This window comes from Diceros bicornis (assembly GCF_020826845.1).
Source record: "Diceros bicornis minor isolate mBicDic1 chromosome 3 unlocalized genomic scaffold, mDicBic1.mat.cur SUPER_3_unloc_1, whole genome shotgun sequence".
NCBI classification, from domain to species: domain Eukaryota; kingdom Metazoa; phylum Chordata; class Mammalia; order Perissodactyla; family Rhinocerotidae; genus Diceros; species Diceros bicornis.
In genome coordinates this window covers 161501-176161 of record NW_026690897.1, presented here as the reverse complement: position 1 = coordinate 176161, position 14661 = coordinate 161501, and the positions used below count along the sequence as shown (strand labels likewise).

The 14661-nt window shown below is 43.0% G+C and overlaps 1 long non-coding RNA gene across 2 annotated transcripts; it reads left to right on the top strand.

Annotated features, from left to right (window-relative positions):
- The first annotated feature begins 2502 nt into the window (after positions 1 to 2502).
- On the top strand, positions 2503 to 10889 carry LOC131401973 (uncharacterized). 2 transcript variants are annotated; one of them, XR_009218158.1, is made up of 3 exons: positions 2503 to 2605; positions 3106 to 3274; positions 10793 to 10889. It is a non-coding gene; the product is annotated as an uncharacterized LOC131401973 (long non-coding RNA). The 2 variants fall into 2 exon arrangements; XR_009218159.1 differs by having other exon boundaries at positions 3101 to 3274.
- The last annotated feature ends 3772 nt before the right edge of the window (positions 10890 to 14661 follow it).

The following is a 14661-nucleotide window of genomic DNA, read 5'->3' as shown; positions in this document are numbered from 1 at the left end:
GGGGTCATGAGCTATGTGACCTGGGAACTATGATGTAACCCTTGGAAGTCTCCTGCTTTCTCATGAGCAAAATGGGAGCTGTGAGGACTAAAGGAGATGAAAGACGTCAAGTGCTCTGGGACCTATCACCGGTTATAACCCATAGATATTAAGTCACTGTTATTCTCAGCCATCCTCGAGCTGATGGGGCAGAAAGAAAGTAGAAAGCTATCTGGAAAGGGGAGAGAGGGGAACACAGCCCCTGTGGCAGCTGCTCGAGGGGTCTGTGGCCATCATTTGCTTTGAAAAGGCAGGCTGAAATCCAAATGTGCAAGTTAGAAACTAGTTGCACTGAAAAAAATCCAAAGCTTTAGGGGTGCCATCTATGTAAGATGAGCCAAGGAAGAAAGAGGGAGGTGGAGGGAGTGATGGAGAAGCAGCGAGGGAATTTCTTCACTCCGATCTGGACAGATGGAGTTCTAATTTAATGAGGTCTTGAGGGGTTTCAATGATCAGAAGTGGGGCTATCAGATCTTTTATATGAATGACAGATAGGAACAGAGTTTTCCCAACACTTTAGTGACAAACATCAAGATAAAAGGAACACATGAAGACGCTTGCTTAAAATCGCCTCCAGGGTCGGCTAATCCTGGTTTGAACTTCAAAACACAATGCGGGGCTGAAGATAATTCATCTTCCATTTCCATCACAGTGAGGCCAGGCAGTCACAGCCTCGTGGACGAGGACCACGGAGCCTAGAACTCAAGTCTGGGGGCTTCCGGCGTACTTCCAAGATGGGCCTCCTTCTAAGAGGATCCCACACGGAGGGTGGACCCCAGAGAGACGCCTGTTAATTTAGAGCAAGGCAGAATCTCTGCTGAAGACAGGGCAGACAGCACATTAAAAATACACATCAAATGTATTTGGTATCATCAACCCCCTTACGTGCAGGTTAGGACTAAAGTTCTATTCCTACCAAAGTCATGCTTAATCTTAAAGATACACGCCACCCGCCACCCCTGAGCCTCCTAAGATAATATGTACAACTTAGAGCTCAAGTCATGAAGGACAGTTTTCACTTAGCACAATCGGACTGGTTGGAACTGGCTGCAGAAATCTCAGACACTGCTTTCTCCCAATTTCCCATTACTTTTGAGCCCATTTATCTGACATGCCAAGGGTTATGATGTACGAATCACATATATATACATTTTTATCCTCCTGTGTCCTCCCTCCTTCTGGTTCTGTTTTTCATAGTAACTATCTCTATGTAACAGTTGATTACAATTTTGGGGAGGATCTTACATACTTATCATAATGACAGTTTTATATATCTCTTACGTCTTTGTACAAAGGAACTTAAACCAGTTAGAGTTTCAAACTGGATAAAAATCCTCTCTGTTACATTTACATGTACAATCACTAAGCATCATAACAAAAATAACAATTATGTCTTAAAAACTTAACTACGTTCCAATAGCACATTGAGTTATCTTGATAAGCACGTATATTATCTCATTTAATCTTAACTCTGCCACGTAGGCATCACTATTCCTATTTAACATATGAGGAAACTGAGCTAAGAGAAGCTAAGTAAGTTGGTTACAGCCAATAAACAGGAGAGCTGCAATTCTCACCCGTTTCCCTCTCAACCCCACAGCTTATGCTCAGCTTACTACAAGGTGCCACCACTCTTTTTTGTGTGTGTGTGTGAGGGAGATCAGCCCTGAGCTAACATCCATGCTAATCCTCCTCTTTTTGCTGAGGAAGACTGGCTCTGAGCTAACATCTATTGCCAATCCTCCTCCTTTTTGTTTTCTTCCCCAAAGCCCGAGTAGATAGTTGTATGTCATAGTTGCACAGCCTTCTAGTTGCTGTATGTGGGACGCGGCCTCAGCATGGCCGGAGAAGCAGTGAGTTGGTGCGCGCCTGGATCCGAACCGGGGCCGCCAGTAGCGGAGCGCGCGCACTTAACCGCTAAGCCACGGGGCCGGCCCAGTGCCGCCTCTCTTAAGTGTCAGTATAGCGATACAACGACCTGAGAACGCGTAATGACCCACTACCAAACTTAACTATCTGCCCATCACAGATAATAACAACCCCAAATTCTCCCCTCTGGTCTCCCCTTAGTTCATTTGCTCAAGGCCATTTTACCCAGAAACAAACCGAACCACATGTCTGTAGAAGAGACACACAGACAAGAGGAGAAACAAGCCGCATAAACAGCCAGCCAAGGGACAAGGACTGGAATGATTCCTCACGGCAGAAAAGGATCCAGAGGTCACGTGGGCCCACAAGCAGGGATAAAGTAGCCAAGGGGTCCTGGTAGAGGAGCACGAAGCAGCAGTGGGACAGCCTGTCCCCGAGGTGAGGAAGGGCCGTGCTACTTCATGCTGGGCCTTGCATCAACGAGAAAACACAACTGCTTGTTGTGTTTGTACTTGTGATGCAGACAGACCCTAATGAAGTAAATTGTTTACTGATTTTTTTTTATTGTTTTTGTGTCAATAGATTGTCCGAGGATTGAAAAGTAAGCAGCATTGTTTGTTGGAGAGCCCTACAGGAAGTGGGAAAAGCTTAGTCTTACTTTGTGCTGCTTTAGCGTGGCGACAGGCTCTTCTTCGTGGTGAGTATTTGGTTGATATATTCAGCTTGATTATTGGGACTTGAAAAAAATATAATAAAGTACTTTTTATCCAGAATGATTCATTTAAGGAAATAGCAGTAACTAGGAATATACTTTTGGTCTTTCTTTTAATCCTCCCTGCTTGATATTTTAATGAATCTCAATATAAAAGAATACTCAAGTGGTTATGCCTTTATTACATTATTAATCTTTGACTATTATCTTTTTGTAAGTTATGTAAATTGATGATAATTTCTCTATAAATGTCTCTGACAGCATAAGTGTTTCTCTCCTGTCCTAATTTGATGCTACAGATAGGGTGACCAACTTGTCCAGATTTGCCAGGTACTTTCCCAGGGTTAGCCCTGAAAATCTTACAGCCTGGGGGACCTCCCAATCCTGGGCAAATTCGAGTGGTTGCTCACTCTAGCTGCAGAGGATGATGAATGTTTGTTTAATTAGAAATATTATGAATAGAGGTTCTTTCACTTTGAGGGAAGCCAGCAGATGAAAGCTTAAGCGAAAAAGCTGAAGTGCCGTTGTCACGTCGTTGTACGTGCCGCTCAAAGAGTGTGACAAACGATGGCGAGGACCGAGGAGCTTCACGTCATTTCAACAGTCCAAGTACACCACCTTCTGAAAGAAATGGCACTTCATCAACTTGTCAAGGTAGGTTATATTTTTGCCTGGGTCTGTTGGTATGTGTAATAGGAACCTTCATTACTGTTGTTATGAGACCTAATTTGATAAATTTGATGAGCATAATTCATTAGGTACCTCCATCTAATTTCTCTGGAATTATTTTTTAGATAACACAAGAGTGGTCAGAAATCCTTGGACTACTTTATTCTTGGCTTGGCTTTTAATTGATTTGGACATTTTGCTAGCTTAAATCATTTTTTGAAGCAGGCAAGGCAAAATAAATGATATTCAGAAATTGATGTTATTTGTAGGCAGGATTGTTAATTATAAGTTAGAATTTTAGAAAACATTGATTTGTATTGTAAGACAAAATCTAGTTAGCCTCATTCATTCTTGATAAGTTTGCATGAACTTCTGAAGCCAGTATCCTGCATGAGGATGAGATATGTTTTAGGTATGATCCTTGAATAGTTCTAATTAGATTTATTTAAGTGAAATATATTAAGAATAACATAAGACTCTTAATTTTTAAAAAATATTTCTCTGGCTTTGACTATATGGAAAAGATTGGTCGTTATTTGCCTAAGCCAGAAACCTAGGAGACATCCTGTACACGTTGCTCTACCTTATTTCTCCGTGCAAATCTCTATCTCCATTGACAACTCCCTGGTCCAAACTACCATCTCTTGTTTAGAGCATGCAATAACTTCTTTTCCTGCTTTCACTCATGCCGTTCTTTAACTAATCACTGGCAGGGAGAAAAGAGGTGGCCATGACTGACTTAAGTCTCAACGTATCCACTTCCTAAAATCAAGAATGGAGTCGTCTTCCTCTAAAGCACATGACTATGTGTGGAGGAGGGTGGCTGCTGGAACCCAAGTGTGATTCTGTTAGGAGTGAGGAAGAGGAGATGGAATAGTTACTGGAGACGTGACCAATAGTGTTGTCTACACTGTTTTGGCCCTTTTGACTTTCTTTCCATTCCTTCAAAGGGTCATGCTTTCTTCTGCCTCAGAGCCTTTGCTTGTGTTAGTGTCTCTTCTGAGGAAAGTTACATCTTCAACTTGTTATCCTCCTCTTCCATTAGGTATCGCTTAAATTTCACTTCCTTGAGGGAGCCATGCTGACCTTTCTGTTAGATCAGATTTGGTTTCCCTGTTATTTTGTGTCATCTCACTGTGTTTGTCTCCTTCACAGCACTTGTTTGTGAAGTTTTTATTATCCATGTGTCTGTGTGCATCTTTTATTGATCTCTGCTTCCCCTAGCAGACTGTGTTCTCCATGAGGTCAGGAGCCATGTCAGTTTGCTTACCATTGTAACCCTGGAACCTAGCAGAGTGCTTGGCGTATAGTAGGTGCTAGATAACTATTTGTTGTGTGAATGAATGGAGTTGATTTTGAGCTAATTATAGAAACTCTGGTTTATAATATTTATATACAACCTGTATTTTTTTTAGAAAAGCTTTATTGAAACATACTTGACAAAACAAACTGCATTTATTTAAATGGTACGCTTTGGGGTCCTCGCGTCAGGGCCTGCGCAGGGCCCTCCTGGCGAATCGCGGCGCCCGCTGCCTCGCCGCCCCCTCGCGCGGGGAGGGGCGGGGCCGGGGGCGAGCGCGCCTGCGCGCAGGGTGCCTTGCCCCAAGTTCACGTGTCTCGAGGGTGAGAGTGCGGGTCTCTGCAATGGCGGCGCTAGATTGGAGCGTGGGCTGCGGCGGCCGGAGTCATGGCAGCACAGGCATTTAGAGAGTCTCTTCCCCTCTTTGACCGAGTTTTGGTTGAAAGGAGTGCAACCGAAACTGTAACCAAAGGAGGCATTATGCTTCCAGAAAAATCTCAAGGAAAAGCATTGCAAGCAACAGCAGTAGCTGTTGGATCGGGCTCTAAAGGAAAGAGTGGAGAGATTCAACCAGTTAGTGTGAAAGTGGGAGATAAAGTTCTTCTCCTAGAGTAGGGAGGCACCAAAGTAGCTCTAGAGGACGAGGATTATTTCTTATTTAGAGATGGTGACATTCTTGGAAAGTATGTAGACTGAAATGAATCACTATTGAAATGGCATCACGTGAAGCTGCCCATTCCACTGAAGTACTGAAATCTTTCATCATGTAAATAATTTCCATGTCTCTCTTTTATAATAAACTAATGATATCCAAACTAATGACATCCCGTGTCTCTAAAATTTAGTTTCACTGTACTGATATAAACATTTCCAAATAAAAATATATAAATGAAAAAATATAAAATAAAATAAATGGTACGCTTTGATAAGTTATGGCCTCCACCATAGGGTGTACCTCCATGAAACTCGCAGTCAGCGTCAAGATAGTGAACATATCCACTACCTTCAAAAGTTTTCTCATGCAGCTTTGTTATCCCTCCTTCCCACCCCTCTGTGACTTTCTCTCCCCAAACAACCACTGATTTGCTTTCTATCACTATAGATTAGTTTGCATTTTCTAGAGTTTGTATAAATGGAATCAGACAATTTGTACACCAATTTTGTCTAGCTTCTGTCACTTAACATAATTCTTTTGAAATTCATCCATGTTGTGTGTGTCAACAGTTTGTTCCTTTGTGTTGCTGAGTAAGGTTCTGTTCTATGGATATACTACAAATTGTTTATCCAGTCACGTGTTGATGTATATGTGAGTTGTTTCTAGTTTGGGGCTATTACAAGTAAGCTGCTATGAACATTTGTATGTAAGTCTTTGTTATGGACATGTGCTTTCTTTTTTATGGGCAAATACATAAGAGTAGAATGAGTGGATCACTTATGTTTAACTCTTTAAGAAACTTCCAAACTGTTACCCAAAGTGTTTATACATTATACCACTTTACATTCCCACCAGCAGTGTCGGAGAGTTCCCATTTCTCTACATCTTTGCTTACACTTGGTATGGTCAGTCTTGTCTGCCATTCTAATAGGCATGTAGTGTGGTATCTCATTGTGGTTTTAATTTGCATTTCCCTGATGACTTATGATGTTGAGCGTCTTTTCATGTGCTTATGAGCCATCTGTATATCTTCTCTGATAAAATATCTTTCTGAAACTTTTGCCTGTTTTTTTTTTCTTATTGTTAAGTTTTGAGAGTTCTTTATATATTTTGAATACAAGTGTTTTTCTATCAAATATAGTTTTAGGTTTTACTGTTAGGTCTAAAATCCATTTCGAGTTATTTTTGGTATATGGTGTGAGGTATGGATCCAAGTTCATTTATTTTGCCTATGGATATCTCATTGTTCAGCACCATTTATTGAAAAGGCTATCCTTTATCCACTGCATTGCCTTTGTTCCTTGGTAAAAAATCCGTTGTCAATATATACACAACTTGCATTTTAGCATCATTGTGAGTTTGGGCTGTTTAGAATAGTCTCTTGAAGCATCAGATGCGATAAATCAGGGTTGGATTCTTTCTATTTTTAAGCAAATTCTTTAGTAAGATATAAGCTAAATACAGAAAAGCATACAAATCCTAAGTGTATAGCTTGATGAATTTTCACAAAGTAAACACACTCGTGTATCTACCACCTAGATAAAAATAGGACATTACCAACACCCTACAGCCCCTTCTTATGCTCTTTTCTAGTCACTATCCTTTCTCTCCACAGGTATTGGCTATCCTCCCTTCTGTCACCATTGATGAGTTTTGCCTCTTTATAGAAATGGAGTGATATCTGTACTCTTGAGTCTGCGTACTTTTGCTTAACATTGTATTTTGGGGATTCATTTGTGTTGTTGCATATAGTAGTAGTTCTTGTTGTGGTATATTATTTACTTCTATGAACATATCACAGTTTATTAATCCGTTCTGCAGTTATTAGACATTTGGAAGGTTTCTACATTAGGCTTTTAATGCTTTTATGAACATTCTTGTTCATTCTTTTGCAAATAGGTAAGTATTTTCTGTTGGATATATACCTAGGAATGGCATTGCTGGTCATAGTGTATGGATATGTTCAGCTATAGTAGAGACTGCCAACAGTTTCCAAAGTGGTTGAACCAGTTTATGCAACCCCTTCCCTACATCCAGTAGTATATGGGAATTACGTTGTTCAGCATTCTTGTTAACACTTGCTATGTCCAGTCTTCTAAAATTTTAGCCATTCTGGTGCGTGGATGGTGTTCTCGTGAGTTTGAATTGGTATTTCTCTGGTGACTAATGAGGTTGAGCATCTTTTTATATGTTTATTGGTCATTTGAATATTCCTTTTAGTGAATTGCCTATTTAGATTGCCCATATTTCTATTGGGTTGTTTCTTACTGATTTCTATGAGTTTCTTTTTTTTTTTTAAATATCTTCTGGATACGTCTTGTTTCTTTATAACTTTGTATTTTAAAGACTTAACCCCTCCAATAAGCTTCCTGTAAATGTCCCTGCTATAGAGAAGAGGAAGATAGCCTTTTGGTCTATGCAAATAATATGATTTTTTTTTTAATGAATTGGGGTAAATCTCATTTGGCACATGGCAGTTCAGTTTTTCTAAAACTAAATTATTGTTTTTGGTAGACGTTCCCTGGCCTTTAATGGGCCCATGCAAATTTGCCCCTTGATTTATTTGGGACAGGGTTTCTCAAAAGTGGCACTATTAAAATTTGAATGGGATAATTCTTTGTTGTGGCAGCTGTCCTGTGCACTGTGGGATGCTTAGCAGCATCTCCCAGGCCTCAACCCACTAGAGGCCAGTAGTACCTACCCCCCACTTTGTGACAACCAAAAATGTTTCCAGACGTTGCTGAATGTCCCTGGGGTGGGAGGTGGGGGTGTTAAAATTGCCCTGGTCGAGAAACACTGATCTAGATTTGTTTTGTGGGTATTTTACCAGTTTACCAGGAAATTACAGAGCTCAAAATTACGTGTGATTTCTAAAATACATATGGAAATACAAAGGACTAAGAATAGCCAAGATATTTTTTAAGCAGCAGGTCAAGGTGAGAAGACTTGATCTATGAGATATCCTGATTTATTATATATAAAGCTATAGTAACTAAAGCACTTTGGTATTAGCACAGTGTTAGACCAGTGGAAAACAGTAGAGAACCCAAATCCAGTTCCACGTGTATCCAGAAACTTGGTTTCTTTTAATAGAAGTGCTCTTACAGAGCAGAGAGCAAAGGAGGGGCGTTTCTTTAAGTGGTCCTGGGACTATTAGATATCAGTATGGAAAAAATTCAAATTGGAACCCTACTTTACTCCGTACACAAAAATGCATTCCAGGTAGATTAAAGACCTAGGCATGAAAGGCAAAACTATTAAGATGTTAGAATGTAGTGGTTTTCAAACGATGTTCTTAAGAGTCTTAGAAAAAACATGGCTTGTAGTGGGAAGGGGACAGTGGATCAGGGAAGTTCTAGGTCTTGCGTGCTCTTTTGGAAATTTTAAACGCTATTTCTTAAAAAACTGTAGTCCTCCTCAGAAAAGGCTTGAAAACCCATGCTGTGTGGCATAGATAGCCTTCTGTGTTTGTGCAGACTCAAACTTGTTTTTTTTTTTTGAAAATAGTATTGGACTTGCTTATAGGGCTTTCTCCCCTAGTAGTCTGTAAATCCTTCAAGGCCAGGGACTGTTTTTTTTTCATTGTTTTTCCATGGGGTCTGGAATTGTATGGGCTCAATAAAATAAATACTTGTTAAATGAATTCAAGAACTGGGAGTGGAGGGAATGTATAGAGAAGAGCAGAGAAGAAGGAAGGTACTTTGAAGAACACTCTCATTTACAGAAAGGGAGAAACCAATGTATTGGAACAGTTAAGAACCGTGTTACAGATATTAAAGAAAAAGCAAATGCATTTATTCTGTTGCAAGAATACAGAGTGTTATGTTTGGCTGTATACCTAGAGGTTATGCTTATGGATTTTAGAATCAGACAGCAGGAGTCAGTCATATCTAGGCTCTGCCTCTTACTAGCTAAACAATATTGGGCATGAACTTGACTTCTTTAAAACCTAGTATTCGCACTTATAAAATGGGAATAATATTATTCGGTGATTTAAGACGTCGTTGATGACCTTGAGATAGAGCTTTCCGGATTGTGGGATTAAAAGCTAGATTATAGGAGCTTGATTCTACTATATTGTTAAGCCTAAAGAACATTGAGAAGCTTAGTAGGAAACAAACATTGAGACACTGTAAAGAACGATTTTTATAGAAATGAAATACATTTTCTTGAGAGAATCTTACAGTTATATTTTTTAAGCCACGTTATTGGGAGTGGTCTACAAAAGCATAAAGCTACAATTGGACTTTCCTGTTGAAAGCATATTTCTCAAAATGTTTGCTATATCTTTGTTAAGGTAAACTGAGCGGTAAAGTGCTTTTAAACATGTTGAGCATTTCATGTTTTAAAGTATGTTATGAAATTTTTAGAAATAAATCATACATCTTGATTCCAATATTTTTCTAGAAAAATTTCCTGGAGCAACCCCTGATGGCCTAGCGGTTAAAGTTTGGCACGCTCCGCTTCGGAGTCCCAGGTTCAGTTCCCAGGCGCGAACCACACCACTCGTCTCTCATTGACTATGCTGTGGCAGTGGCTCATGTAGAAGAACTAGAAGGATTTACACGTAGAATATAGAACTATGTAGTGGGGCTTTGGGAAGGGAGAAAGAAGAGAGGCAGATTGGCAACAGATGTTAGCTCAGGGCAAATCTTTCCAAGCAGGGAAAAAAAAAAGAAAAAGAAAAATTGCCTAGTGTAACTTATTTATACTCATATTTTATGGCTTCTTATATAAGACTCTCCTGAAAAAAACTATACTGGCTGCAAAGCTATCTGCCAATAAACAGGTGTCCATATGGAGAGATGAAAATGGTGATTTTCAAGTAGAGAAGAATTCAACCCTTATAAACTACACAGTAGGTAAACAGAATTTGTTGGCAGTGAAATATTCCCGTTAGTTCTAGTAGAACAAGGTAGCCAAGCATCAATCAAGATTTCAGTGGTGCTTGTAGAGAGTAGTTGGGTCATGTCACAGACGTAAATTGTAAATTATTGTAACTTCATTTTATATAGTTACTCATTACAAAGGAGTTTATTATTATACTAGATTATTGAGGCTAACATCATTAAAATGAAACTGCATGGTGCTTTCTTATATAAGAGGAATTTGACAGTAAACTATTTACTTAAGGCATATACTGATAGTACAGCTACTTTGTACTTTTAATTCTTCTGTTGTTTTGATCTAATAATGGCATTTTGGGGGGTCAAAATACCTTTTTTTAGAAACCTTGATACAAGCATATGCTGTCTTCAAAATCTTACTTCAAATAAAGCAATAGAGGCAAGTTGGAAGTAAAAGCATGGAATACATAAACAAAATAATAAGGGAATTATGGTGCCAGTTATCAATGGATTGCCCCTGTGTAACAACATCAGAGTGTTGGCCTCTATTGTCTGTTCTGCAATAATGGAGCTGCACCCAGTAGACATTTCTCTTTTGCACCTGGCAGGGGTTAAGCTTTTGTCAGAGAAGGTTTAGGACAAAGGGCCTTCCATCCTAATTCCAGGGTGCTTCCATTCTTTTCTTTTTCTTTCTCCTGCAGTACAACCAGCAGTGGCACAATTCAGGGGTGTCTACATGGACTCACCCACAGTGGGTGATCCACAGTGGATTCAGTGGATCCCCTTGGATGGCTTAATAAGGAGAATGAGTGGCACCGCTGCAAGTGGAATCCCAGTGAATCCAGTAGGCATCCCAGCCTCAGCCTACCTGCCCCTGGGAGGGGGCAGGGCTTTCCTGTTTGCCAGTCTCAGCCTGCTGTTCCCTACCTGCTGAGCTCTGCCCTGACCAGGGACTGGTACTGGCCTTGGGAAACATGACAATCTTCTCCACCATCCCTGTGCTGCAATCATTCCTTCTCCAACAAGACCTGAAGGCAGCCTTGGCGAGGGGGTCCTCTCCCAAATTTGTTTCTTTCTTAACTACTCTACTGTAATTCTGGGCTATTCTCTATAGTTCCCTTTAAAGGTTTATGGTTAATTGTTCATTATATAAACTGTCCCTGCTCAATCTATTGGTTGGTTTCCATGTCCTGAATGAACACTGATTCTTATCATTATATATTATTTTATAGGGTGTTAGTGCTAAGGGGAAAAATGAAAGGGGAACAAGTTGTATAGGGAGTGTCAGGACAAGAGGATAGTTTATATTTTAAATGACATGGTCAATACAGCCTCACCAAGATGACATTTGAACACAGAATTAAAGATAGTGAAGAAGATGAGGCATGAAATCATCATGTGGAAGAGGATTCCAAGTGGAAGGAACATAGAGTACAAGTCTACAGGTGGGAGAGTGCCTGACATGTACCAGCAGCATAATGGAGGGCAGAGGGACTGGAGCAAATGGTACAGGGGATGACTGGCCAAAGATGATGTCAGAGAGAGTGTGGGACCAACTGTATTGGGCTTGAGGTCCATCATAAGGACTTGAACTTTCCCCCTGAGAGAAATGGAGAGCCCCTTGAGAGATTTCACAATGTCAGGGTGTGACATCTGGTTTTAAAGGGTCACTCCAGTTGGTGCATTGAGGATAGATTGCGGGTCAAATATAGAGGCAGAGAAACCAGTTAGAAGGATACAGCGATAATCCAGGCCAGAACAATGGACGGTGGCATGGAGCATGTCCAGCTGTCCTCCCAGCGCTGAGCCTCCGTCACCTGCAGCACAGTGTGGTCCTGGATCTTCTTCAGCTCCTCCTCAAACAATGCTGAATGTTCCCGGGAGCAGGGCAGCAGGAAGGGAACCTGAGGAGGGACTTCCCAGACCCTGCGCCCTGGAGGACCACTGTGACAGCCTGGCAGGGGGCTCTTAACACGCTCCGGGCACCAGGCTAGAGATGCTCAAGCAATTCCTCAGGGAAGTCTCCCAACAGCGCATCAGGAGGCCAAGTTATTTCCTCATTGTACAGATGGGGAAACCGAGGCTGAGAGCCTCACCTGCATCACCAGCTAGAAAGAGGCTGAGCAGGGACTAGGACCCCTGTTTCTCTGACTTTGGATCATTCCAAACCACTGTCCTGCACTGTGGCCTCCTCGGGCTCAGGGGTCCTGGCCTCCCTGGGGCCTGCACCCTTCTGGCCTCCAGCCATCACTGAACTAAAGGGACAGGGCCACTCCGTCTGCCTGGGGCTGGGTATGGTGGCCGGGGAATGGCCAGCTGTGGGCGCTGTGGGCTCTCCCAGTACCAAGGACCAGCCTATCCCCCCGCAGAGTGAGGTCTCTCTGGGCATCAGGACCAAAAGTTCTCAGAACTTTAGGGAAAAGAGGTCCCTCTCTCAGCATGGGGGAGCCCTTCTCAGGCAGGCCCAAGGGGTCTAAGAGGCATTGGGTTCAAATCCCGGCTCTGCCACTCTGCAGGGCACAGAGGGGGCAAGTCTCTTTGAGCCTCAGTTTCCTCATCAGTGAAATGAAGACAATAATTGCTCCTCCTCCAAGGAGTTGTGGGGAGGATTCAAGGAGATAGCTCAAGAGGAGAACAGAGGCCCCGGTAAGTGCTCATCACCATGAGCTGTTCCTGCTGATGTCACCCCACTCAGAGCCCCCTGGGGCCCTTCGCCTCTGCCCACTCTGATCTCCCACCAGGCATGCCCTACTCGCTCCGACTCCGCTGTTCCTCTGGAATGCCTTTCTCCAGCCCATCTCGTCCCATGGCAGTCAGCCAGCCAGGTGGGGATCCAGGACCCAGCCCCATCTCTCCTCTCTTGATTCCTCTTCATTAGAGCTAGCAGCTGTTGAGCTCTGAGAAGGTGCAGGGCACTCCAGGTGCAGCCTCAGCGAACTTGTCTGACACCACCATGAAAGGTTGGCTGCCACCCCACTTCACAGGGGAGGAAACCAAGGCTCCAATGGCCGTGCCTCTCCGAGGTCACCAGGGCTCTCTCCCTCATCCCCACTGAGCAGGGCCCCTCCATCGCAGAGGCTGAATGTGCTGGATATGTGGGCTGGTGCTGGCACAGTGCCTGAGGCAGCCATCACTCCTGGAAAACACTGAGGTGTGCTTTGGGCACGATGACCTTCTCCAAAGCCTCTAGCCCCGTGCTCTGACCTTCTGGCACCTTCTATGACACCTCCACTCTGTCTTGTAAGAGTCACTTCTGCTCACACAAGCTCAATTGGGTCCTGCTGTTGCAACTGAGAACTCCCCCTGGAGGGAGCATGTTCAAGGAGGTCCCTGTGACTCACTGCACTGACCTAGATGTACTTTCCTGACTGAGGATGGGGCTCTCTGCTTGGAGGGAGAGGCAGCAGGCAGGAGTGTCCAGACCCTCATCATCATCTGTCCTGGATGGCAGGCCAGGCTGCTCAGCTCAGGTGAGTTAGGGAGCAGGAGGGGCATGGGCAAGGCCAAAGCGGGGTCAGGTGTGTTCGGGGCGGGGCCAGGGGTGAGGGGAGTGGGAGGGACAGAAGCAACAGGAGCGAGGCCTTCCAGCTGGGCAGGTCACCCCAGGTACCTTCATCCCCTGCATCCTAGCTGCTCCTCCTTCTCCCTCCCTCCCTCATGTCTCTGCTACAGGGTCTCTGGACTCCCTGTTCCCAAACAAGATCACAGGGTAGAAGGAGACCTTGAGTGTCAGAGACTGTGACCAACACCTTAACATCACGTTTACATTATGAGCCAGAATCTCCGCCTCTAGGGATCGGTCCTAAAGAAGTAGAGATTTATGGATGCAGGTGTTCCTTTCAGCACGATGAAATCAGAAATGATCCGTGTTGCCCAGCAGAGGCTCTTAGGCAATTCTGAGGCCGACGCAGAGGAGGAAGAGGATTGACTGGCCAGGGTCCAGCCCTGGGGAAATCAGGTTCCAGAAGAGCACACTCCCTGAAGTCCTTCCCACACGATAGCCGCAAGTGCACACCCACACACACTTGCACATAGACATACCCATGTGCATACAGATGCACACACGTGCACACACACGTGCATACAAAGGCAAAGGACTGAAACGGTGAACACTGCCTGTTAAGGGCACTCCTCAGTTTCCACTTAATTCTTAATACCCTTAGAATTCATTCTTTTACAGTAATTAACGTACATTGTCTTTGTAATAAAAACCTTTAAAAGAAAAACTAAATAATGTACTTCAGTCCAAAGATGAGTGATAAATGGATAACATTAACATGTGATTTTAATCTTGTTAGAATTATAAGAGGAATAGAGGCACATTCTATCAAGTTGAAACATCACGCAGGCCTCTAAAGGAGAAGAGAAGCGAGTGACAATTCCCATCCCCAGAGGTGAACCCCATGGATGATTTGGTACGTATCTCTCTGGCTCTGTCTCTCTCTTTCTCTGTCTGTCTCTGTCTCTCTCTCACACACAGATTCATGTTCCTAGATGCATGTCTCCCGGCTGATATCACATATTAGTGGTCTTACAGATGGGACGGATGGATCCCATCGCCTCGCCATGG